Raw genomic sequence first — 23,196 nt, 5'->3', positions numbered from 1 at the left:
CCCTCTGGAACATCATTCCCTCCTTCACTTTGATACGCTTTCAAAAAGCCCTGGAGATCTCATTTTGCCAGCAGGCCTGGGGAACCCCAGAACGATATGGAACCCATCCGTTGTTTTGTTTGAGGAGGGTAGGTGCTCGTTGGGATTTATATTTGGGGTTTTAATTCTGTTAAGTCATCTGGAGTTATGAGTGAATGAGTTGGGCAGTCATATAAAGGTCATATTAATAAAATAAATCTCTAAATCTCAAGCAAAACCACCTTGGTTTAGTCTACGGCATTGCCTAAACCTGCTTGCCCATCACACTAATGGTATTCTCAGGCAGCCTGGGATAATGGTTAAGGTGTCAGACTCAATTCTTGTTCACCTTCGGCACAGAAGCTCCAAGTCTTGACATCAGCAACCCTGCCTGATGTGGAAATGGTTATGGGGAAAATCAGGAAGGAACATTATATCAGTTTAAGCTGCAGAATGGAAAGGCAGGCTATAAATCATTTGTGTCCGTGTGGATGCTTATTATGTGTACAAACACGCACTTGTAGTTGAATCTTTGATTTTTTCATATCAAAATTTATACCAAGCTTTAATGCCTCTTCAAAAGTGAGAAATCATCTCTTCAGAATCCTTGCTGAGTACCATGATTACATCTCATATCCAGTAATGGTATCCTATTATCTTCACTACCGGTATGGTAGCGGGAGCAAGAGCATCTAGGCATGTGCACAACCTTCTGCCCATGTGCAGAATGTCCGTGATGACATCTGGGTAGATGGGCAGAGCCTTACTCCGCCACTACCGGTTTGCCTGATCTGGTGCGAGCCGAGAGCATATCACCTCTGCTCATATCCCTCCCCATCTCTTGTATACTGGGGTCACTTTCATACATCCGGACTAGATTGTGTTGGTTCTCTGTGTCACATAATATACGCGGTTATATGCATAATTTTGTGAGTGGTGCGGTGGCCTAGTGGTGGAGCTTTCTCCTCACAATCAGGGGGCTGTGATCCTAGGTGTAACTCTACAATGGCAACAAGAAGGGCATTCGGCCAGTAAAAAGGGATTATGACCCCTTTAAAAAGGGGTCATTAAGGAAATGATTTTATTTATTTATTTATTTATTTATTTATTTATTTATTTATTTATTTATTTATTTATTTATTTATTTATTTATTCATCTTTATGTAGTGTATACTAGAGGTGGTGACCTTTTAAGAGCCGTATGCAATGGAATGTCATTTTAATGTATGCCGATTAAGTGTACATTCAAAGTGACAATAAAGTTAATTTGTTCTAACTTAAATAGAGGAAAGATCGATTTCCCAAAGCCCACCTTATTTGCCCCTGAAATTCTCCTCTGGCTACAAAAGCTACTCAGGATTAAAAAACCAAAGGCACAGAGCACTTCTAAGTTTTCTGCTGGATCCCAGCTTCAGATCGATCGTCGGTCCCACTTTACAGAAGACTGTCCTCAACCTGATGGTGCTTTCTGCTCGAAAAACTGTTTTTATGATGATCATTAAGTGAGCCACCATGGTCATTAAGCAAACCACGAGTTTGTTAAGCAAATCCAGCATGTACAATGTCTGTTGGAAGACAGCAAAAGCCAGCACAAATCATGGTCGTATGACATTGCAAATGGACATACCATGTTTTCCCGAAAATAAGACAGGATCTTATTTTCTTTTCACCCCTGAAATAAGCACTTGGTCTTATTTTCGGGGAGGTCTTATTATTTTTGAGGTGCAGGAGGCGGCGAGCGTGGTCACCTCATGGCCGCTGCTGTGTTGCAATATTTTCAGGGAGGGCTTATTTCCAGGGGAGGTTTTTTTAGTGCATGCGCTCAAAAGCCTGATTGGGCTTATTATCCGGGAATTTATCCAGGAATTTTATTTTCAGGGAAACAGGGTAAATTTGAGCTGGTTGCCAGGCATCAAAATGCAAGCCTTTGACTAGAGGTGGCGGGGGGGGGGGGGGAGAGAAGGGGAGTGGAAGTTGTAACTTTGAAGATGGGTCCTAAACAACTTTTTTAAAAAACTTCTTGTGACTCCGAACAATTGTTAAGTAACTGGTCATTAAGAAAGAACTATCTGTGGTTTGTTTTGCAGAACATAAAAAGAACTGGCAGTGTTTTTCTCTCTCAAACACTAAGAGAGACAAGATGGGGATATAGCAGAGACATACCCAGTAGACACATACACAGAGACATAAAATATTTAATAAGTCGTTCTGTAAAAAAAAAATATTAATCCCTTTTTGGATTTTGTGAAGTGTTGAATATATTTACCATCAAATGTCACCAGTTTCCTATAGGTCCTCATGGTCTATAAAACCTAACCTCAGTTTGTTGGCACTCACTTTATTTCTTTCCTAGGCCTGTGATGACGAACTTATGGCATGCGTGCCACAGGTGGTACACCGAACCATATCTGTTGGCACGCGAGCCGTTAGATCCAGTATGCAGGCGCACGCTGGCCAGCTGATTTTCGGCCTTCTGGAGGGCCAGGGGAGGCTGCTTTCACCCTCCCCAGGCTTCAGGAAAGTCTCCAGAGCCTGGGTAGAGTGAAAAATGGGCCCAACGGGCCACATTGGGCCCACTTTTCACCCTTCCCAGGCTTCAGAGGCTTTCCTGGAGCCTGGGGAGGGCTAAAACGGCCTTCTTCAGCCCCCCGGAGGTAATACCAAGTTCAGCTTGAAGGTGAGTAGTGTGGTGAGTGTGTTGGGGAGCATTGAGGGGGTTGTGCATACATGCCCATGTGGGAGCGCACTTTGCATTATGGGTGCAGGCGCTACTATGCGTGCACCCTCACATTTTTGGCACCAAACAACAAAAAGGCTAGCCATCATTGTCCTAACAGTCATCTGCCATTGGATGGGATGGGGTGAAAAAGCCCTCTCTCCCTTAAATTCAGTAACTGGCTGCATCCCCTTTGGCTGCAATTGGAGTGGTGCGGTGGCCTAGAGATGGAGCTCTCGCCTCACAATCAGGAGGTTGTGAGTTCGATCCTAGGTAGAGGCAGGTATTTCTCTCTCTGGGCGTACTGAGAATATATCTGCTGAACAAAACTCCGCATTGGCGACAGGAAGGGCATCCAGCCCTTAAAACACTCTGCTAGCTCCAGTCAGTTGCCCAGACTCCACCTCGCAAGGGATTATGGGGTTGTTAAATGACGATGATGATGATCTTTGGCTGAAATACCTGCAACTAAGTACTGTATTTCCTGCAATTGGCAATCAGCCTCTTCCACTACCCTGGAAGAATTCTGGCCCATCCTTCCACGTCAAACTGCTTTAATGTTTCAGGTTGTCTGGCATATCCTGCTCAGTTCAGAGCCTGTCAGAACAATTTTATGGGCTTTCAGTTGGTCATTCCAGTAGAAAGTATGAGGCAACTACCTTCATGCTTGAACAGCTAGTAAAAGGTTCTCGTTGTGCAATGCAGTGTCTGGTTCCCACTGTCTAAAAAAATCCATTTTTGATGTACAGATAAGCCTCAACTGATAACAATTCATTTAGTGGCCATTCAAAGTTAAAACGGCACTGAGTTATGGCCATTTTTCATATAACCGTTGCAGCATCCCCATGGTCACATGATGAAAATTCTGATGCTTGGCAACTAGTTCATATTTATGACGGTCGCAGTAGCTCCTCCCACCCCCTTTTGTAACCTTCTGACCAGCAAAGTCCAAGGGGAAGCCAGATTCATTTAACAACCATCTCATTAATTTAACAACTAGTGATTCACTTAACAACTGTGACAAGAAAGGTCGTAAAATGGGGCAAAATTCACTTAACAAATGTCTTGCTTATCAACAGAATTTTTGCGCTCAGTTGTGGTTGTAAACTGAGGACTACCTGTATATGACGATAGAATATTTCTCCACAAATCTTGTGCCACCTATGTGCTTTTAGGCAAATATGAGATGAACATCAGTGCTCTTCACAGGGAGCCATTGGTTTCTTCCTCGCTATTCTTCACAAATCCCCCCCGTTATGTCTTTCTTTGCAGGGGATAGAAATTAACAGCTGTGGTGGGGCGGTGGTTAGAATGCACTATTGCAGACGAACTCTGTCCACAGCCTGGAGTTCGATCGTGACCGGCTCAAGGTTGACTCAGCCTTCCATCTTTCTGAGGTGGATAAAATGAGGGCCCAGATTATTGGGGCCAATATGCTGACTCTGTAAACCACTTTAGAGAGGCCTATGAAACGGTATATATGTCTAAGTGCTATTACTATCCTCTCAATTTAACCCAGAGGGTAACAAGTTGCACTTCACCCATTCCATATCTGGCTTAATTTTTAAAAAAAATCAGAAAAAGAAGCAACTGGTTTATTTTGGCTCCAAACCTAAGAAGAGTTTCATCATATTATCTCTCGGACAGGAAAAAACAAGGAAATTTGTAGGCTGGATTTTGTTAAGTCATGTCCGACTCTTTGCAGCCCCATGGACCATAGCACACCAGCCCACCAGCCCACCCACCAGAGGTGGTATTCAGCCGGTTCGGACCAGTTCACCTGTACCGGTAGTGAAAATTTCAGGTGAGCTCTATGCCGTTCTATTTAGGCACATTTTTGAGGCAGGGCACATGTGCAAAAAGTGTGCACACGAGTAAAGCGCATGTGCGGAAGGCCGGATGCATGTGCGGAAGGATGAGTGCACAGCGAACCGGTGGTAACAAAATATGAAACCCATCGCTGCCACTCACCCACCCCCATCCTCCACTGTCTCCCAGAATCTGCCCAAATTCATTGCGTCAATGCCATTATCATCAGATAGATTAGGAAGTTAAAAAGGGGGAAAAATAACAACTTTCGTATCAATTGCCAAGAAAACTACCCTGTTTTCCCAAAAATAAGACCTCCCCAGATAATAAGCCCAATTGGGCTTTTGAACGCATGCACTAAAATAAGCCCTCCTCTGAAAATAAGCCCTCCCTGAAAATATTGCAATACAGCAGCAGCCATGAGATGACCCCGCTCACCGCCTCCTGCACCTCAAAAATAATGAGACCTCCCTGAAAATAAGGCCAAGTGCTTATTTCAAGGGTCAAAAGGAAATAAGACCCTGTCTTATTTCGGGGAAACAAGGTATATATGGGCTGCCAACAGTTGATTCAAACTGAAATCCGAGGCATAAAAAACATGATTTTCTTAATAAGAACAGGGAAGAGATACAGAGTGCAAGAATTTCAGGAACCAAATTATTTTCCATCAGAAACAAGTTACCTCCTAGGACAGCAGGGGGGAGCTTTATATAATTTATTTTTAACAGCTTCCGCTTGAACTGCCCAGGTGGCAGGTCTCTTTACTGATAATGCAGGAGCCTGGAGGTTTGTCTGTATCCCCAGTCATCTGTTGAATCCTTATCAGCTGGGCACCTGCCCTTAAAATTACATGGATTTCCAAGGCGTCAATGATTAGCCAGAGTCAAGCTTGACTGGAAAGAGACTACTTTTTACTAAGGAGGAAAAACCCTCGCCTTGATACTGTCCATCAACAGCCCATTGAGCTGATCAACTCATTCAGTGTGGTTTCCTTTACTAGCAAGAGATGCACTATTTCTTATTACAAGCATTATCATTTATTTTCCATTTTTACTGCATGGAGACAAATAGTATGTTGCACTAGCTTTTAAACACTGATTGATCAGACTGGCTTACAGGTTTTTTGCTTGGGTCTCCACATGTAAAATTGCAGAAGGGGATGAAGCTGAAGGCCAGATCCTGAAGATGAAAGTCAAATACTTTGGCCATCTAATGAGAAGGAAGGACTTACTGGAGAAAAGCCTATTGCTGGGAAACACTGAGGGCAAAAGAAGGGGATGACAGAGAATGAGGTGGCTGGATGGAGTCACCAAAGCAGTTGGCTTGAGCTTAAACTCCACAGGATGGTAGAGGACAGGAAGGCCTGGAGGAACATTGTCCATGGGGTCACAATGGCTCGAATTCGCAACTAAACGCAGCAAATTGAGCGTTCCCAACCTATGGGCCGCGGCCCACTACTGGTCTGGGCCTGTTCACAACTGGGCTGCATAAGTGGCCAGCTGGTGTATATGCATATGCGTGCACACACTGCCTCACTCGCACGAGCATCAGAGGGGATTGAGGCCTTACTCGCACAAACATTGTGGTGCTCGTTGCCTCAATTGCACGAGCACTCAAGGCCTTACTCATGTGTCACATGCCCTCATGCCCCTACTTGTGCGAGCAATGGGTGTGCGCACACCTTCCTATCCCACAAAACCATCCCCCCTTTCCCCCTTCCCCTCGCTCTGGGCCAACCCAGAAAGGTTGGGGACCTGTGTTAGAATAGAATAACAGAATTGGAAGGGACCTTGGAAGTCTTCTAGTCCAACCCACTGCTCAGGCAGGAAACCCTACACCACTTTAGACAAATGGATATCCAACATCTTCTTTAAAACTTCGAGTGTTGGAGCATTCACAACTTCTGGAGGCAAGTTGTTCCATTGATTAATTGTTCTAACTGTCAGGAAATTTCTCCTCAGTTCTAAGTTGCTCTCTCCTTGATTAGTTTCTACCCATTGCTTCTTGTTCTGCCCTCAGGTGCTTTGAAGAATAGTTTGACTCCCTCTTCTTTGTGGCAGCCCCTAAGTTATTGGAACACTGCTATCATGTCTCCCCTAGTCCTTCTTTTTACTAAACTAAATATGTTTTAATGCCTGGGCTGGGTTGGAGGATTCACAACCCTGAGAGGGATGGTATATTTCATAACCATTGTTAGCAGAAGATATATGATGTGAAGTGGAGATATCAGGCAAGTTGGTTCTTATCAATATGACTGATCCATGCAAACCTTTCTTGTCCTATCATTTATACTGGCTTTGTAATATAGGGTTTATTTATAATTTGAGAAGCAAAGCATGAAAGAAAAAAGAATATGGATTTCTAACAGACTGGAGGTCTACCAGAGTGATGAACATCAAATGAAGTGCTAAATGAAGTGCTAGGCAAACACTTTCAAATCCCTTGTTGAACAGGCTGAGATCACTTAATTTTCACCCAGGTTCTCTTCGTCTGTGTTCCATATCTTCTGTTCCTTCCTCTTTCCAGACTAGTTTGTCCTAGTTCAGTCAGCCATGCTTTGTTTAAATACGTTTGCTAAGCAAACCACATGTGTTTCAACTCACACAATACACCAAGTCAAATGCTCAGAATCCAACATCCATTTGCCAACATGTTTCTTTGCGTCTATCAAAGTCCCCAGGTTATCTGGATGTTAGGGTTTTTTAAAAAAATAATAATAATGATTTTTAAAATATTTTTTTAAAAAATAAGAACATTGGTTGCTAAAGAGCAAAATGCCAGCCTGATCTTTATTTTCAACAATATCTCCCCGCCTCACACAGATACCAAAATGTTATGAGACTATAAAATGGTGAACGGTTACAGTTGAGTGTTTTCTTTGGAAGAATTCCTATCGGTTTTCCCCAAAACAGAGGAAAAATTATTTTGATGATAGTGAGCACTCTGAACATTTAAAGCAGGGTGTTTTGTCTTCAGGTACCCATTTTCCTAGAATACCCATCACACACTCTCAATATTCCAGACGTTTCCATCTTCCCCATAACATTGCAATCATATTAAAAATGTTTAAACAATACCATGAGGCAGGGGTGTCAAATTCAAGGTCCATGGACCGGATCCGGCCCACAGGGTGCTTCGATCTGACCCGCACAGTTACCCTGGAAACAGTGAAGGTCCAGCCCACGGTGCCTCTGCCAGCAAAAACGGAGCTCAGAAGGACGGTATTTTCAGCCCCAACAGGCTCCTGCAGCCGTTTGCCAGTGAAAACGGACCCCTCAGTTTTCACTGGCAGAGGGCTGCAGGAGGCCGTGGCGGCCTAAAACAGAGCATTGAGTGACGTCGAGCTGACCACGCCCACCCTGGCTATGCCTACCCCAGCCATGCTTAAACCTGCTCCCCCCACCCCAAGAGATCAAACACAACCCTAATGCGGCCCTCAATGAAATCGAGTTTGACACACCTGCCAATAAGGTAACATCAACTAAAATATGTTAGGGATTAGCTTATGTAGTGCTAATAGATCTGGTGTGTAAAAATATGGCTCATATTTTTGGCAATAATGGAGGTGTCCTGTAATTCTCTTGCCTAGAGAATAAGGCCACTTGGAGTTTTGCAAAGCAGATTTGCTATTAATGCAGGAACACATATTCTTAGATGGGGGGGAAAGAGGGTTCTTCAAATCCTTCCTCCTAATATCCCAAAGTGATGGCTATATTGATATCTTTTAAGGAATGGTTAACTCTTATAATAGGTCTAAAGATAGAAATCAGAAATGGGGAAAAGACTACTTTTTAAATTTGGGAACTATTCTACTAATGGGTATAAAATAGCAGCAGCAGTTCGAAATCTAGATATATAAACAAAGATGAAATCATTTGTATAATTGTATAATGAACATTGAATGATAAGTAAACCATATAATTATTTGGAAATTAATGGTTACAAGTGTGATGTTTACTGGATGTTTATAATGTTAGATATTATTAATAGATCATAGATAAAACCAAACAGAGGACTTAATCGAAAAAACGCAAAATTTTCAACAAGGATAAGTGAAGATGAATAGGTATTGAGAATAATAGTTACAACTACGGTGTGTATAAGATTTACTGTCTGTATTCAATAGAGATTGTACCCAGACAGTATACTGTTATCATGAATATAGAAATTTTATACATACCTAAGAAAATTGTACAATAAAGATATATCCCCCCTCCCAAAAAAAGGAATGGTTAACTTTCAAAAAGAAAAATACGCTATCATCCACCTGCAAACATAGTCAAAACCAATTACTGATTTGAAGCTCCTTCTGTGGATGAAAGTTTAAAAGTGGGTCAGAGAAACCACAATGAAGAACTGGACTATTATGCTTTATTAGCAATCTACCTAACAAACAATGTGGAGAAAGTCACTGGACTCAAGCCTTGCGTTTTGATCTTGGTTTCTCCAACCTACTGCCATTCAGAGGGTCAAGTTGCAAATTGTGTCATATATCATGTTTAGAACAGAACCTATGGAAATCACTTCAGACCGTTCATAAGAATGGTGATCTCCTAAATCCATAAATAGCATCTCTTGGAGAATATTATGAAGGGACTAGGGAAGACTGGGTGAATTTTCATGAGAATGAAAAAGAATGTTTACCCATCCTTGGTATTGTCTGCCATCTAGAGGATTTGTTCTTTCTACTCATGAGACATTTGATGTTGAGCTGAAAAGTCATACAGAATGTCTGTATGTCCAGAATAAATGTTTAAAATATGTTCTACGATTAAACCTGGGAATGTGGTAGCTCAGTGGCTAAGACGCTGAGCTTGTTGATCAGAAAGCTCAGGAGTTCAGTGGTCCGGATCCCTAGTGCCGCGTAACGGAGTGAGCTCCCGTTACTTGTCCCAGCTTATGCCATCCTAGCAGTTCGAAAGCATGTAAAAATGCAAGTAGAAAAAATAGGAACTACCTTTGGTGAGAAGGTAACAGTGCTCCATGCGCCTTTGGCATTTACTCATGCTGGCCACATGACCACGGAGACATCTTGGGACAGCGTTGGCTCTTCGGCTTTGAAACAGATATGAGTACCGCCCCCTAAAGTCGGGAACGACTATCACATATGTGCAAGGGGAACCTTTACCTTTAAAATTAAACCCACTTCATATCCAAATTCAAATTAAGCTACGGATTTCAAAACTGTTTTCTTTGTGTAATTAATTATGGAATAATTCTGTACTCTTCCCCTATCTACTCTTGCATTCTTTTCTGTTTCTTGCCTCTATGTCTTTCTTTTATTTATTTATGTGCTGCCCAAAATAGATCTATTGATTGTACTATTACCTTCTTAAGATAGGGACCTGTCCTCTAATCTAGAGTTCCCCAACCTTCTGGGGTTGGTGGGCCAGAGGGGAGGACAGGCACTTTGATGCGCGCCTGCATGTTTGCAAATGGGGCTGCGAACGATAGCACCCACGGTGACAGTAGCATATGCACAGAGCCGGCAGTGACAGTAGTGGCCGTGTGGCACCTGTGGAGTAGCGATCACATGGCGCTCAGAAAAAAAGTAGCATGAGTGGCGGGATGTATGTGTGCGCACACTAGCAGGTCACTCACGTGGCCCGGTGGCCAACAGGCCATGGCCCGGTAGTGGGCCACGGTCCACAGGCTGGTGACCCCTGAATCTGTCTACCATGATCTATTCTGCTATAGGCCTTAGGTCAATCTCCACAAGTAGATCTTATCATCTGTGGAAATCTTTGTGCCTTCTTCTGTATCATTTATAAATATTTGATTCAGCAGCTTTTAGAACAGAACAAAAGAGAAATGTAAGTAAATATTTATTTAACCAAATAAACAAATTAACTTCTGAGTTAATTCATCTGTGGTTGTAAATCTCCTTTATTTTACCTATATCTTAACTCCTTAGGTTGTGTGATCTGGTAAATGTCAATTATTATAAAAATTCTAACTATGAGTAAAGTGAGAAATGACAAGAAGCCATACTCAAGCCTCATCTAAATGGATTTGCGTAGAACTTTTTTATTTATTAACCACGGATACATTTTCTGTGTCTTGTCTAGAAAATAAAGCTTAAGTTTAGAGCCCTTAGTGGCTCTGAAACGGATGATGGAATGGAAGGAACAGATGAAACATTTAAGGATATATGCATATTAGGATTAGGCAGAGTTTCAAATCTGAAGGTGAAAAGGTGTTTGGGAGTGTGCAGCCGCAGGAATGTAGCACCTGTTTGCCTTTATTGAAAGCAGCCACGTCTTTTCCCAGGATCCTATGGCAGGCAGCTATATGTGAAAATGCAGACCTATTTTTCTGATATGCTCCAAAGCATTCTTTCATCTTTGGATCTAAATTGCTGCATAGTCTTAGTGTACATTCATAACCTATGGCATGCAAAGGCCAAGTTTATATGTCAGTTAGGCAGGAGTAGGGGACCAGTAATCTTCTGTAACCTTTTGACTGTAATACTTTGGATTTTCCACCCCAGCTGAACAGAAAGGGTCAGTCCCTCAAGATAGGTACAATACGTTGCTTATTCTCTTCTATAAAGGAAAATATTTGTACCTCAGGGTTGAGGTGAGGGGTCCTTGGTGCTCTCTGAGCTTGCTTGGGTTTTTTTTTTTTTTTTTGCAGATGTTTCATTATCCAAACTAGGTAACTTCATCAGTGCTAGCATTAGTCACTAACACTGATGATGTTACCTAGCTGGGTAATGAAATGTCTGCAAGAAAACAACCATGCTCAGAGAGCACCAAGGACTCTTTATTCTCTTCTTTATGAGATGTAGGTTTCCTGATCTTTCACAAGGTAACAGACATTCACAATTTTACAAAGAATAATATAAAAACAGGCAGGCAGCCTGGCTGGCAGGCAAAAAGGAAGGGAGGGAGGGAGGAAAAGAAGGGTTTTTAACATGTTCAGGTAAAATCTGACCTGAAGGAAGGAAAATGATCTTTTTTTTTTCAACCTGCAAATTTGATTTCCAAAGCAGCTGGCCAGAGGTTTAAATTCATACACAAAACTCCGAGAAATGGTACATTATGTACATTTCATGGAAATTAACAACTACCTGTGAAGCACAGTATAACCAAAAGCAAACCAGCAAGGCTTCTGGAGACTGTAGAAAAATAAGGTTATTTTGTTGTAACTGTCATATCATACATGATCAGTATTCAGCAGTTCTGACCAGTTCTGGAGAACCGGTAGCGGAATGTTGAGTAGTTCGGAGAACCGGTAAATACCACCTCTGACTGGCCCCACCCCCATCTATTCTCTGCCTCCCGAGTCCCAGCTGATCAGGAGGAAATGGGGATTTTGCAATATCCTTCCCCTGGAGTGGGGAGGGAATGGGGATTTTACAGTAACCTTCCCCTGCCACACCCACTAAGCCACGCCCACCAAGCCACACCCACATCTGGTAGTAAATTTTTTTTAATCCTAACACTGTACATGATGCATAAGCAACACATGTAACATGTAACTAACATCATACATGTGCATTGCAAAAGTCAGTGTGTCAGACCTGGAAAGCCATCTTTTACATTCAGACTTGCCATAATTTCTACTGTGGGAAAATGGGAAGGGGGATTATATGGAGTATGGGTGATATATAGTCATAATAATGTTCTTTTCTCAGAGAGTCAAGGACATCTTGCCCTGCAGCTGCGATGGTGTGACTGGGAGGCATCTCCACTTTTGGATGGTTCCTGATTGGGCCATGTGATGGACATGTGGGTGCTGGGCAGGGACTTGAACTTTCTTTTGCTTGAGAAAAACCCGGAAGCTTTCAGATTCGGGTTTTCCCAGGTGTGCCAATATGACATCTCTAATAAAATGGAACTTTGCGGAAACTCAGGCCTCAGACTCTTCTTTTGCTGGGGGTGTTACTTGGATCACTGACAAAGTAGTTTACTGCCACTTTCCACCATTCCAATGATAGGGTGTGCTTGAAATGTAAAGAGGAGTGCATATTTACACAATGTTGGAAAGTCAATTAAAAAAAAGTGCACATGTGATTAAAGTTGTTCCTATCAAGAACACTTCACCCAGATAAAGAATGCTGCCTTAATCTGTGGCACGCTCTATATTACAGGTAGTCCTTGACTTACGACCACAATTGGCGAAGCCCAAAATTTCTGTTTCAAAGCGAGACAACAGTTAGGTGAGTTTAGCCCATTTTATGACTTTTCTTGCCATCGTTGCTAAGTGAATCACTGCAGTTGTTAAGTCAATAGTGTAGGTGTGAAGTGAATCTGGCTTCCCCATTGACTTTGCTTGTCGGAAGGGCACAAAAAAGGACCACATGACCCTGCCATAAATAGGAGTCAGTTGCCAAGTGTCCGAATTTTGACCACGTGACCATAGGGATGCTTCAATGGTTGTTAAGTGTAAAAAAACAATTATAAGACTTTTTTTCAGTGCAGTTGTAACTTTGAACAGTCACTAAATGAATGGCTGTAAGTCGAGGACTACCTGCGTTGTAGAATGAACTGCCCATGGATTTAAACCTGGTCCTCTACTTTATAATTTAGGAAAGGGTTCAAACAAACCTTTTCACCAAGATCTTAGAATTAGAATAATAAGAATTGGAAGGGAGGTTGTAGGTCATCTAGTCCAACCCCTGCCCAAGCTGGAGACCTTACACCATTTCTGACAGATGGCTTTCCAGTCTCTTCTTCAAAGCTTCCAGTGATGTAGCTCCCACAACTTCCAAAGGCAACTTCTGTTCCATTGGTTGATTGTTTTCAGTGTCAGAAAATTCATACTTATTTCCAGGTTGAATCTCTCCTTGTTAAGTTTCCATCCATTATTCCTTGTCTGGCCTTCGGGCTCCTTGGAAAATAGTTTGACCTCTTCCTCTCTATGGCAGCCCATCAAATATTGGAACACTGCTACGGTATCATGTCTCCCCTGGTCCTTCTCTTCCTTCTCTTCACTAGACATGCTCAGGTCCTTCATGTTTTAGCCTCCAGTCCCCTAATCATCTTTGTTGCTCTTCTCTGCCCTTCTTCTAAAGCAGATGTCAAACTTGCGGCATCACAGCAGCGACACGTGACATATCACAACTTTTCCCCCTTCGCTAAACCAGGCATGGGTGTTGCTAGGGCGTGATGTATCCGCCCCACAGGCCATGAGTTTGACAGTCCTGTTCTAGAGTCTCACTATCTTTTTTATAGTGTGGTGACCAAAACTATACTTCTAGGAGTCTACATGTGTTTTATGTTACTGGGCAATGGTGGATTGCAGGCGGTACGCCTTAGTATGGGCATACCAGAGCCTGCCCGGAGCACCAGTTACCGTTCCGGTACGGTGCTCCGGAGGCCCCACCCGCCTGCCCGCACTCCTTACCTGTCTTTAAACCCTTTGGTGGTTCCGCGCACGGCGCATACAGCACCTGCACGATGCTCCGCCGAGCAGCTGGAGCATCGCGGAGGCATCACTAGATGGTAAGATGCAAGCACGCACTGCGCACGTTCATGTGGAGGACGCCAGGCCCCGTTGCAACTGTACCAGTTGCAACGGGATCCAGAACCTACCACTGTTATTGGGTATTATGATTATAACTGCCTTGCGTTTTTTTAAGCCCTTGCATGTGAGTGTGCAAACAAGCAAAATAAGACTAATAAAATTGAAGGCTTCCATATTATGTCCCCATTATCGAAAGTTCTTGTTCACAGATTTTTTTGCATTTAAGGCATAGGAAGAAGCTTGTTAGCAGTGGGTGGCTATATAATCAGATTTTTCATTTCTCACTTATTTTTCTCTCTCTTGTTCTTGCTGCGGCTAAGGTAATATGGCCTCAACGTTTTGCTAATCTTATTTTCGGCAGGAAGTTTAAGAGAAGTGATGCTTTCTAGCCCTGAAGCATCCAGGAATCCATATATTACAGATAGTCCTTGACTTACCATCACGATTGAGACCAGAATGGGCTTTACTGATTAGACTGATAGATCTTTATAGAAATGGCCTGTTCATATTATTATGAAAAAGCAAACAGTTATGAACTGATGTTAATGCCTAATTTTACTGCAACAGAGAAAATGGGAAGTCAATGCTTCTTTTTCTTTTTTTTTCTCCTTATTTTTCTCACTTCTCTTTCCCCCTTTCCGCCTCCACTGCTTTTCTATTTACTTTGTATTTTGTATTTTATAATACTTCATGGTTCAATAAAAATGTTAATGACAAAACAATTGGGACCAGAACAGTGGTGAAATTCAAAAAAGTTTACTTCCGGTTCTGTGGGCGTGGCAGGGGAAGGATAGTGCAAAATCTCCATTCCCACCCCACTCTGAGGCCAGCTAGAGGTGGTTTTTGCCAGTTCTCCAAACTACTCAAAATTTCCGCTCCCAGTTCTCCAGAACCTGTCAGAACCTGCTGAATTTCACCCTTGGACCAGAATGTCTGTCACTAAGTGATGTGGTGATTAAGTGGCTCGTATCCGATTTTACAATCTTTTTGCCATAGTCATTAAGTGAATCACCATGATCGTTAAATAAATCCAGTTTCCCTCACTGATTTTACCTGACGGAAGCAACCCCTGGGAAGGTTGTTACCCCAAGATCACATGACCCCAGGACGCTGCGACCATCATCAGTACATTTTTTCCAGTTGCCAAGCACTTCAATACTGATCATGTGACTATGGGGAATGCTGCAATGTTTGTGTGAGGACTGGTCATCATTAATTTTTTCAGCACCATCTTTGGACAGTTGTTAACGAACTACAGAGTAATTACTGAATCTGTCATCTGCACCTCCATAACTGTCTGGTTTGGCTCTGCAACCAAGCAAGACAAACACAGATTTCAACGGATAATTAGAACTGCAGAAAAAACAATTGCCTACCACTGAGGGCCGGTATACTCCACAAGTTTAAAAGAGGGGTGTGAAAATATCTACAGACCCCTCACAACCTGGACATAAACTGTTTCAACCTCTGCTCAGAGCAACTAGACACAAGGACAGTTTTCCCCCCGAATGCCATCACTCTGCTTAACAACTAATTCCCACAACACTGTCAAATAATTTACTAAGACTGTATTACTATTATTCTTCTCTTCCTTCCTAGTATCTATCTCTTCCCACTTATGACTGTAACTATGCTGCTTGTATCTTTCAATTTTTATTGTTTTATTGTTTCCTGGTACAGTTTGATAGCTTATTAGTAACCTTGAGTATAACTAAGTGTTGTATCTTTTATTTTTGTTGAATGTATTTTATTCTCCTTATGTACACTGAGAGCATATGCACCAAAGACAAGTTCCTTGTGTGTCCAATCACACTTGGCCAATAAAGAATTCTATTCTGTTCTGTTCTATCCAAATGCTTTTTAAGTCAAGGACCAACTGTAGGCAGTTTTGGAAGAAAGTGTGAAGCCTTGGCAAATGATGACATTATTTCATCACTAAATATTCCTTCAAGTCCCTGGATCCAATACTCCAGTACTCTATCTCTAACAAAATATGTCACACAGAGGCAACAAAGTTTATGACAGTGCAATTGCTGTCTGCAGGGTCTATGGAGCTTCTCCACTTATACTAGCTTCAGCAATAAACTATCAATAACTATCAGTAATTTAGATAAAGCCTAGGATAGACATATGTCTAATAAGGGATTTTAGCTACTCAAATCCCATCTATATTTTGTCGTAGAACTGACCAATGATAATTTTCTTGATAGCACATTAAGTCCTGCACAGGTTTAGACTTCAACTCTCACAATCTATGGTGAGTATAACAAGGATTGTGAGACCTGAAGTCTAACACTGTAAGATTGGCTAAAGTAAACTTATTTACTTAACACTATCCATATAATGCTAGCTATTTAAACAAGGGCATTTTGTGCCTTCGAGCTGGGGTAGGCGTGGCTTGTGCATGATGCATCCGGCCTGCAGGCCGCCAGTTTGACATCTCTGGTCTAGAGCTATAAGCCGCCGCCCCACCTTCACAGACCAATGAGATACTTATATTACATAACTGTTTCTAAATTTCAAAAGGCGCTAACTCTAGAACATGGTAACACTCTCCCCACAGCAAAAATGTCCCAAACAAAGGGCCATTGTCCAAACTTGGGAACTTTAAGACTTGTGGACTTCAACTCCCAGAAATCTGGTTTTTTGCCTGCCCAAGCTCCAGGCGCTTTCCTTGACCCTCTGGGAGAGCGAAAACGGCCTCCCCCAGGCTCCAGAACTCCTCCCCGAGGCCTCCTGGTGCCAAAAATGGAGCAGGTTTCCAGCCTCTGGAAGGGTTCTGGAGACCGGGGGAGGCCGTTTTTGCTCTCCTGGAGGCTTGAGGAAAGTCTCCTGAGCTGGGGAGGATGAAAACTCCCCCCCATGTGGAGGGGATGTCACGCACGCATGCACAGGTGGGCGGGGTGCATTGCATTATTGGTGTGGGGCACACCTGAGTGCACATGCACACAATTTTGGCATGCATTTACAAAAAGGTTCACCATCACTGCTCTGGAAGTATTCACATTTTAGAACTCCTTACCTGACAAAATCTCTCTTCCCCCTCTAAAACAGAGGCCCCCAACCTTTTGGACCTCACGGACCACTAAATTCATAATTTTAAATCCCACGGACTTATGATCTGCCTAATGACTGGGTGGATGAGCATGGCTGAGGTGGTCATGTGACTGGGTGGGTGTTGTCAAGTTGATGTCACTCACATCAAGGTGCGCCTCGCCAGCCTCTACTCGTCACACCTCGCCTACCCGCCAGGGCTCCTTAGGGCCCCAACAGGAAGTAGTTGTTGGAGCTAACCAGCCACCATGAGAAAGACTTGGCAAAACAGTTCAGTTCAAATTGGATCTGACCGAGAAGGAGGCTCAGTAGAAGCACCTGAAGACTACGAGCATAGGCTTTCCAAGCAGAGGGAAGACCTGGGGGAGGACAAGACCAAGTACCAGAGCCTGGAGGCTCAGCAGGCTGAGGTGGCGAAGACCCTCTGGCTCCGCCACCAGCGGCACTTCCCTCCAGCCTTCGCCCAAAGCCCTGCACCAGGAGGCCGAAGCAGACCCAAGTCAGAATTTCTGCCCCCCTCCAATCTGCACAAAGACCCTGAAGAGGGAGACTCTCTGCAGCAATACAAGTGTCCATTGCACCTATCCATCCCAGGGGCTGTAGTTTGAGGACACCTGATTTAGTGCAAAATAAGAAATGCAAATAATTTTTCTGTGGACCACCAAAATTTTCTCGCAGATCACCAGTGGTCCACGGACCACCAGTTAGTGACCGCTGCCCTAAATTATTTAAAACACACACATTAACTACGGTACCTTTGCAGAATTCATATCAAGCTTAGAAAGACTTTAATAAACACTAAACTGCAGAAGGAGGCACCACCTTCCTTTAACTGAACTAAAGAAAGCTAAGCAACTTTATATCTAGTTGGGCACTGATAAAGAGACCACCAGGAAATACCAGGATTGTAACCTACCCTTGGAAATTGAAAACAAAAATTCCAGAAGGTAGCAAGGAACTTCAATATCATTGCCAAGAAACTGACATGGATGTTTCCCTAAAATCATTACAGTTCAACCTCCATTACACTACTATGTGATTCAACAAAAGTGTGAGTGGCAAATAGTGTATTAATCTGGGAAATCACATCACATTTCTTGGGATTTACCGGTGGTCAATGTGGCAATGTGCCCAATTTGGCAATGGTGAGATAAGATGGACCACTATCTTCATCACCTCCATTGTGACTGAAGTGTAACCCCACCATTAGGGGTGTTGTCTGCAATTCAGAAAATATATATTGTAGAAGACTGATCTAATCAACGTTAAGAAAATAAAACAGTTTCCTATGACTGTGTTTGCAGATCACAAAGTACTCTGTGGTTGTTTGGTTTTATTCATCATTTTATTTATTGAAGTGCCACCTTGTAAAATCACCCCACTCCTTCATAAAGGGAGAAAGTGTTGGCTTGGAGTGCTATGATAAACCAGCCAATTATAATTAAACAACTAATAGCTCAGTGCAATGAAGCCTTGTGAGCATAACTAAAATTCTGTAATGCTGTGACTTACTTGTTCCTTTTGAGTAATCCTCACAAAGGTGCCATAATATTTTCAGGATCAAATAAGCCTCAGGCCTCCATTGCAATTGATGAAATCCACTCACCATTTATGGTACACATGCATCCATAAAATCCCTTTCTGTTTTATGGACACGCGATAGAGTCTCAAATAACAGAGACACAAATCCTTCTATATTTTGTTTTTCCTAGCAGCTTTCATTCAATCTTGATAGAAAATACCTTGTTTGTCACTGCCTTGTTTATAATTACAACAGTGATAAAAAAGCAACTTACAGTCTATTCTCACATTCACAACTATCCCAGGTCTAGTAAAGCAAAGGAAAGCTGAAAAAGATCATAAACAATTTTTTTTCCCATTTATAGACTCCTTCATTTTATGACCAAGTTGCCAGTCCCAATTGCAGTAGCTAAATAAAGATTGCCTGTACTTTTATCTAAAATTTTCTTCCCCACATTTTTAATAAATCCCAGGGAAGGCGTCAAGACATCATTCCTTCTTAGTAGAATGGTTAGTGTTGTAAAAAGGATGATTTCTGTTCTTAAGAAATTCTTGAAGAATTTCTTCTTGTAATCCCCCCCCCCCCCAGTTTCTGTACTTTACAAATTTTAGTTTAGTTTAGTTTATTAAATTTATAAACCGCCCCCTCTCCCCGAGGGGACTCGGGGCAGTGTACAGACAGAAATAAAATGTACAATAACAACAGAAATACAAAACCCCAGACAAACAAATTGAACAGAAAGTCTGTACAATATTCATAAAATTAACTAATAATTAAAAATTAAAACCAATTAAAATACCCCAGAATTTAAATTTAAAATACCGGCCAGGAAGGTCAGGATTAGATTATGATTATGATTGCGATTGGGCCAGGCCAGCTAGTTGGAACATGTGGGCACTTTTGTAGAGAATTTCAAAAGGATATTAAGTGCAAACCTTTGTGTGTGTGTGTGTGTGTGTGTGTTTGTTTGTTTATTTATTTATTTATTTATTCGATTTATCAGTCGCCCCCTCTCCGCAAAGGGACTCGGGGCGACGTACAATCAAATCAAATATACAGGTGTGGCATGGAGGAGGTAACATCAATGTTTGTTTGTGTATTCATACAATGTATTAATCTTCCTTTATTTTAATCTTGGCTAGGATTTTAAAGACTTAACAGAGTTATGTATATCTACTCTATTTGTTCAGTTGATGGTTTACTGAATTGTGCAAACCTAGATCACGCTCTAATCCAGTAATCAAATGAAGCTCAATGCACCAAGACAAACTATTTGGATGAGAGAGCCTTTAAATATTCTTCATTCACCTCACATTCTTTTATAATCATTTCAAATGAATGATCTTTCTATCTTTCTCCCCACATCTTTCTTCCACTTTTATCCATTTCTCTTAATTGTATTCAGTTCAACCAATTTAATTTAATATCTGACGGTGAGAACAATCAACCCATGGAACAGAAGTTGCCTTCAGAAGTTGTGGGAGCTTCATCACTGGAAGCTTTCAGGAAAAGACTGAGTTGCCATCTGTCGAAAAGGGTGTAGGCAGGGTGTGTTTGGGGGGGTGGACTAGATGACCTACAAGGTTCCTTCCAACTCTGTTAATCTAATCTAATCTAAATCATTTTTTATCAGCTTTAAGATTTTAAGATGCTCTCCAAAACTGAAAAGCGGTCTCTGCATTTTTGAATTTTTGTGCAGATTTGCTTGCGGTACATACCGGTATAACAAAACTGCAAGAGGGAAAAAAAAACTTCCTGGTATGACAGTGGTGGCTTTAACAGGAATTCGTACCATTTTAATGCTTCTGCTTTTCGACAAGTTTTAGCACAGCGGGAAAGTGAATTTTAAACGACGTCCGTCTTGAGCGTGATCCGAAAATTTAAGAGGCAGCAGAGGTAGAAATGGAGAGACCGGTTAAAATGACAAGGCTTTTAAAAAAAGCAATGCTTACTATTGAACTTTTGCCTTTTCAGACGGCCCGCCCCCCAATAAGAAGAAATATATGTATATATTTATGGCTCTTTTGAAAATATCATTGCTACTGTCCTGTAACTGTATTTTGGGGCAGAAGGAAAAGAGAAAGGAAGAGGAGGGAGAAAAATATCTCCCCAGCAAAGTTTCACGCGACTCCTGTTACATGTTAATATGTCCCAACAATGCAGACCGCCAGAACTATCCGCACACGCGTTACAGACGTACTTTCCACTGGACAAAAAGAGGCCAAGATTACCTGGATCAGAAGCCGGCTGCAAGCGGAGCGGGCCTGGCACCCGTGGAGAGAAGCCACAGCGATGCCATCCGCCGGAGAGCTCCTTCTGCAAAGCAGTAGGGCGGGGAGGCCCAGCTGGGAAGGCGTGGACGGATTTGAACACGCTCCCGCCCGGGGAGGAATTCGCACGGTGTAGCGAGAAGCCGAGAGGCCGGATCTCTAGAAGGTGTTCCTGCGTGGGCGCGTGGGAGCTCCGGGGCGACGCCCCAAAGATTGCAGCTCTCCCAGCAATCTAGCTGGCTTCCTGGCACGTTCTTCTCTGGAGTTTCCTGCAAAGTAAAAACTATATAATAGTCAAAGTATTAGAATAGTCAAATAGAAAAGTCAAACTATTCTCCAAGGCACCTGAGGGTAGAACAAGAAGCAATGGGTGGAAACTAATCAAGGAGAGAAGCAACTTAGAACTGAGGAGAAACTTCCTGACAGTTCGAACAATTAATCAGCGGAACAGCTTGCCTCCAGAAGTTGTGAATGCTCCAACACTGGAAGTTTTTAAGAAGAAGTTGGATAACCATTTGTCTGAAATGGTATAGGGTTTCCTGCCTAAGCAGGGGGTTGGACTAGAAGACCTCCAAGGTCTCTTCCAACTCTGCTATTGTGTTGTATTGTATTGTATTGTATTGTATTGTATAGTATAGTATAGTATAGTATAGTTTAGTATAGTATAGTATAGTATAGTATAGTATAGTACAGTATGTGTATATGATACTGGGGGGACTGGGAGGTTGGAGGAGTCGCGCTCTTGTTATAACAGCACTTTGTTTCTTGTTGTGGGGAGATTCTTTAAAAAAAACACGTAAACAACAAATTGCCTTTTTGGAACAAAACAAGGCAACACAATTGTGCCTTCACTCCAGCTGCAGAGCCCTGGCTTGAGGAAGGACAGCTGGCTCCTGGAGAGATCTATGCAGAAGCTTTCTCCAGTGGGGTGGTTTAAGAAGGGTTGGCATCAGCACTCAAGTTGCCAAGTACTGCCCTTTTCTCCCAGCAGGATCCCTTTTCCGGATCCCTTTCCCACCTGAGATTTCATTTGGTAAAATGTCTTGACAAGAGGCAGCCCCAGCTCAATTCAAGTGCTATGGAAAAAATCAATTCAAATGCCATGTGAAAATATCTACAGACGCCTCACATCCTGGGCATAAATTGTTTCAACTTGCTACCCTCCAAATGATGTTATAGAGCAGTGATAGGTAACCTTTTCCGGACGGAGTGCCCAAAATGTGTGCATGCGCCTGAGCCCCCCAAATGCAATGCACATGTGGCCCCCGTGCATGTGCCCTGCCCCCGAATATGCATGCAACCCCCCACATTGCCTCGCCGCCCCGCGCATGTGTGGCAGAGACAAAAAGACCAGCTGACCGGCAGGAGGTGCGTGCACACGCGCAGAGGAGCTGAGCTGGGGCGACGGCTCATGTGCCCACAGATAGGGCACTGTGTGCTATCTCTGGCATGCATGCCATAGGGTTTGCCATCATGGTTGTAGAGCATCGCTCTCCAGAAAACTAGATGCAAGGACAGTTTTTCCCCGCATGCCATCGCTCTGCTAAACAAATAATTCCCACAACACTGTCAACCCATTTACTATTCTTCTCATCCTTCCTATTACCTATCTCTCCTTCTACATATGACTATAACCTTGTTGCTTGTATCTTTATAATTATACTGTTTTATTTAGTTTCCTAGTATGATTTTGATTGTTTATTTAGTATCCTATGACTACCAGTAAGTGTTGTATCTTATGATTCTTGATGAATGTATTTTTTATGTACACTGAGAGCTTATGCACCGAAGACAAATTCCTTGTGTGTCCAATTACACTCGCCCAAAAAAGAATTCTATTCGTTTCTAAACAGGTTCTGGACTGGTTTCTCCTAGTTAGGACGACTTCCAGGGAATCCCAGGACTAGACTTAGGTAATACAAGTAGTCCTCGAATTACGACCACACTTGAGCCCAACATTTCTGTTGTCAAGTGAGACATTAAGTGAGTTTTTCCCCCTTTTACGACCTTTCTTGCCATAGTTGTTGGAGATGCTGCAACAGTGAAAAGGGGCGGTAAGTCATTTTTTTCAGTGCTATTGTAACTTTGAACTGTCGCCAAACAAACTGTTGTAAGTCAAGGACTACCTATGCATCCTATCTGCATCCACATCTTGGCAGAGAATCTGCTGGGACATGGACATGATTTTAATAGGAGCTGAGGTTTGGTAGATCTGTCTGGTTAGATTTGTTCCTGCCTTTGTTGTAGACACTGAGGCAAAAAAAAAAAATCAAAAGTCTGATGGCACTCTCTTCCAACTTAACAATAATGAATATTATTAAAAGAAATAAGCTAAC

At 42.5% G+C, this 23,196-nt stretch overlaps 1 protein-coding gene across 1 annotated transcript in view; it reads right to left on the bottom strand.

Moving 5' to 3' along the window:
- The window catches only part of PLD1 (phospholipase D1), a gene marked incomplete at its 3' end in the record, with an annotated part of 189,556 nt that extends 168,651 nt beyond the window's left edge, over positions 1-20,905 (bottom strand). Inside the window, exon 1 of the mRNA XM_081953448.1 lies at positions 20,822-20,905. The remainder of the gene's footprint in view (positions 1-20,821) is intronic.
- Between the last annotated feature and the right edge of the window lie 2,291 nt (positions 20,906-23,196).

Source organism: Natrix helvetica (genome assembly GCF_964273705.1).
Source record: "Natrix helvetica genome assembly, chromosome: 5".
Classification (NCBI taxonomy): Eukaryota; Metazoa; Chordata; class Lepidosauria; order Squamata; family Natricidae; genus Natrix; species Natrix helvetica.
This window is presented reverse-complemented; position numbering and strand designations above follow the sequence as displayed.